Raw genomic sequence first — 3,927 nt, 5'->3', positions numbered from 1 at the left:
TGACGCATCCAGCTGATATGAAGTGAGGAGAGATGCACAAGAACACGCACACTTGCAGATAGTACCCATTTTACCTAGCTTTAATGAATTGATCAGAACTTGACTAGAGGAAGATAAAGGAAACAAGTGTAAATTGCTATAGTTTGGTGAACTTGACCTATATTTATGGATGTGGTGGTGGTGGCTGTGTGCTGTGGAGTCGGTTCCGACTCATAGCAACCCTGTACAGGGTGTCTGAGGCTATAAATCTTTACGGGAGCAGAACGCCTCATCTTTCTCCCATGGAGCAGCTGGTAGTTTTGAACTGCTTACCTTGCAGTTCGCAGCCCAATTCGTAACCACTACACTACCAGAGCTCCTTTTCTGGATGTAGTAACTCAAAATACCAACTGAGAGGGATGGAGTCTTCAAATCAAGGATCAAACCTATCCACTCTGTACACAGACATTGGCTACCTAAAATGGGGGTGCTGTGAAGGCATGAAGCAGCTGGCTTACAAGTTTTCAAGAGGGAGTTTAGTTTAAGAGTGCAGGAAGGTAGAATCCCCAATGAAGAGTTTTCATCTTGTCTAGACGGGTCTGGTGAAAGGAGATGGGGATAACAATCTTATGATTCAATAGTGAGTAATTGTTACAATGACTAAATGCGATGGTCAACTATAAAGGTAAACGTTTTATAACATAAAGTGGGGAGTAATTAATCCAACATTCCAGAAACAGAGAACCTCAGGACCAACAAGGGAGAAGAGCATGAGTGGACTGCGGGACCTTATCCAGAGAAGCAGTGAGTGACACCAGAGATGAAGGCAGAGATGAGGACATGGAAAGATAGAACAGCTGGGAACTCTAGACTCATGGGAAGAGAAAGGTTGTGTACTGGTGGTTAGGAGGCAGGCTTGTAGAATGTGCCCTTGGGTTGTTTAAATTATTATATATTCCTGAGTGTTTTTCGTGTACATCAAAAAACAAACAAACAGGTGGGAGGTGGCACAACCAGGCCCAGCTGCGTGCGGAGGCCGTGAAGAAGCCTGCGCTGGCAGGGAGCAGCAGGACCGGGACTGCTGGCCAGAGCCTAGCTGAGCCAGGCCAAGCCGGAACAGACAGCGTAGGATAGCACAGGGAACAGGAACTATGTCGATGTTAGGGAAGCTGTTTGGGGGCTAGAGGGGGTAAGGCCGGCAAGGATGACCTCACCCCCCAAGAGTCCATCCAGCGGCTGCGGGACACCGAAGAGATGCTAAGCAAGAAGCAGGAGTTCCTAGAGAAGAAGATAGAACAGGAGCTGACCGCTGCCAAGAAGCACAGCACCAAAATCAAGCGCACAGCCCTCCAGGGCTCAAACGCAAGAGGTATGAGAAGCAACTGGCATAGATTGATGGCGCTATCAACTATCGAGTTCCAGCAGGAAGCCCTGGAGAATGCCGATACCAATACAGATGTGCTCAAGAACATGGGTTATGCCGCCAAGGCCATGAATTGAAGGCTGCTCACGACAACATGGACATCGATAAAGTTGATGAATTAAGGCTGGACATTGTTGACCAGCAGGAGCTTGCAGAGGAAATCTCAATGGCTATTTCAAAACCTGCAGGGTTTGGAGAAGAGTTTGACAAGGATGAGCTCATGGCAGAATTAGAAGAACTAGAACAGGAGGAACTAGACAAGAATTTGCTGGAAATCAGTGGACCTGAAACAGTCCCTCTACCAAATGTTCCTGTAGCCCTATCATCAAAACCAACCAAGAAGAAGGAAGAGGAAGCCAACAACGACGACGATGTGAAGGAATTGGAGACCTGAGCTGGATCCATGTAACTGGTGCAGCCCCGGGCTAGGCCCAGACTCTGGTGGCCTGCGGCAGCGTGCAAGCACATGTGCGTGCGGAGCAGGCAGGGCATGGTGCAGGTAGATTGACATCGTTCTGAATTTCACTTCAAAGCAGTAGGGCCGCATCACTGCTCACTCTGCAGAGCATGGTCTGCACGCAGTGGGGCCGGTGGTGGGGTGGGAGGCGCCTGCTGTTTGTTTATAATGCTGAATTTCTGTAAAATAAACTGTTGGATTTGCTAATCCAACATTGAGTTTCCGGACTACACTAACTCTACTGCTGAATCCTCTTTGGAAAGGAGTTGCCCGTTTGCCCATCGAAATGATCTGAAAATGTAGCCTCTGTCGTCCTTTGAAGTCCGTTGACTTGTCGCACATTTCTCTGTAAGACTTGCATGGTACTGGCAGAAACGTCGTTTTTAAGAAGCCATAGGCTTTTCCTTGTCCTTAGCTATAATAATGCATCTGATTTTGATTTCTTAGAGAGCTGTATTTCTGTCCACCTCCTGTGTGCTGCCTCCTGTTTTTACCACTCTGGCCTACTCCTTGCTCCCACACCCTTCCGTTTTCTTGGAGTTTATGACACTGATTGGAAATTGATGGTATTCTCTTGAGAGCAAAGAGATTGTTAGAATTAAATTCCAGCGATACATTTTTCTAACATAGCTCTAAGGTCCTTGTTGCTGTTTGTGATAACTGATCATTCATTGGAAACATGTGCATACATTTATATTCAGATCAAATTATGGTTTGCATTGTCTATTAAATATTTCGATTAATTTTCAAAAAACAAACAAAAAGAGGTAATAGAAGCAATACTGTTGAATGATGATGCATGGAGGTGATTATAATCATTACAATGAAATGAAATACAATAGGGTGAGTGCAAAACTGATGTTCTCCCATGTAAACTATCTCTCAATTCACAATTAAAAGCCTTAAAAAAAAAGGCATTATGTTTATTCATAGGGGTAGGCGGATATTTCTGGGAAGTGGCCCATTTAAGAAGGCCATGCTAATTTAATATATAAGGAGTGTTGTTGTGGCACTGTGGGTTAATGCACTAGACTGCAAAGTTGCTTTGAATTATAAGGTCAGCTGTTCAAGCTCACCAGCCATTCCTTGGAAACCCTATAAAGGGTCACTATGGATCACAACCAACTCAAAGGCACTTAACAACAACAATATCATGCTAATTTGGTGTGTACAACAACATGCTAATCCATTCTTCAAAATGGATTCTATCATAAAGGCCTCTGTTGGGGGTAGACTAAACTGATTTTAGTATGTTGTGCATTCATGGTTCTTCAGGACACCAGTTCAAGCCCCTTTCTGGAGCTGGTATTCTCCTCTGCCTCAGTAGAAGGTATCCTTTAAAGTCATGCATAACGTACTGGGTAATACCAGTCTGGGTTGCAAATAGCTTATGAGGAAATAAAATATGGAATTTTTATGGATGGTCTTTCTTAATGGCATATCCCAGATGTGGCTGCTCAGCTATGTGCCTTGAGCATGTCCTAAAAATCTTCACAATTGCTCAAATAAAGAGGGGCACAGCCCTCAACATTCCTTAAGGTTTTAATCACAAGATTTTAGTCAATAAGTGGTTCTTATCTGATCCTGATTTCTGGACCCTCTCTTCCTCCCTGCAAATCCACAAAGAATTTTTGCCAAATGGAAAATGCATCCAACAATCAAGTTTTTAAGGTGTCATGTAGGGAATTATAACATGTAAAAACTAAGAAGAGACTTTATCAAAAGGAAGTAGAAAAAGTGACCATTTTCCCCCTCCCCTAAGAAATCTGTTGTCAGCACAAAGAAAGACTGGATTCTCCTTCAAAAGTAGAATTCTCATAAAAGAGAAAGTCAGCACTTATGTTTTTTGTTTTTAACCTAAGGCTTTAAAGAAACTTACTGTTAAGTGCTGTTGAGTTGCTACTGACTCTAACGACCCTGTGTAGGGTTTCTGAGTGCTGGTGGGTTTGAACCTCCAATCTTGTGGTTAGCAGTCCTGTGCTAATCATAACTACAGCACCATATAAGGATTCCTAGATAAGAGATGGTCTGAGTATTTTGTTTCATTTAAAAAAAAAAAAAATTCTTC

General features: G+C 43.5%; 1 pseudogene; it reads left to right on the top strand.

The window, feature by feature from the left end:
* Positions 1 to 1,130: 1,130 nt before the first annotated feature.
* Positions 1,131 to 1,811, top strand: LOC102812977 (annotated as a pseudogene).
* Positions 1,812 to 3,927: the final 2,116 nt, after the last annotated feature.

This window comes from Chrysochloris asiatica, unplaced genomic scaffold, assembly GCF_000296735.1.
Source record: "Chrysochloris asiatica unplaced genomic scaffold, ChrAsi1.0 scaffold00205, whole genome shotgun sequence".
NCBI classification, from domain to species: Eukaryota; Metazoa; Chordata; class Mammalia; order Afrosoricida; family Chrysochloridae; genus Chrysochloris; species Chrysochloris asiatica.
The sequence above is the reverse complement of the archived record's forward strand: the minus strand, read 5'-3'. Positions and strand labels throughout refer to the sequence as shown.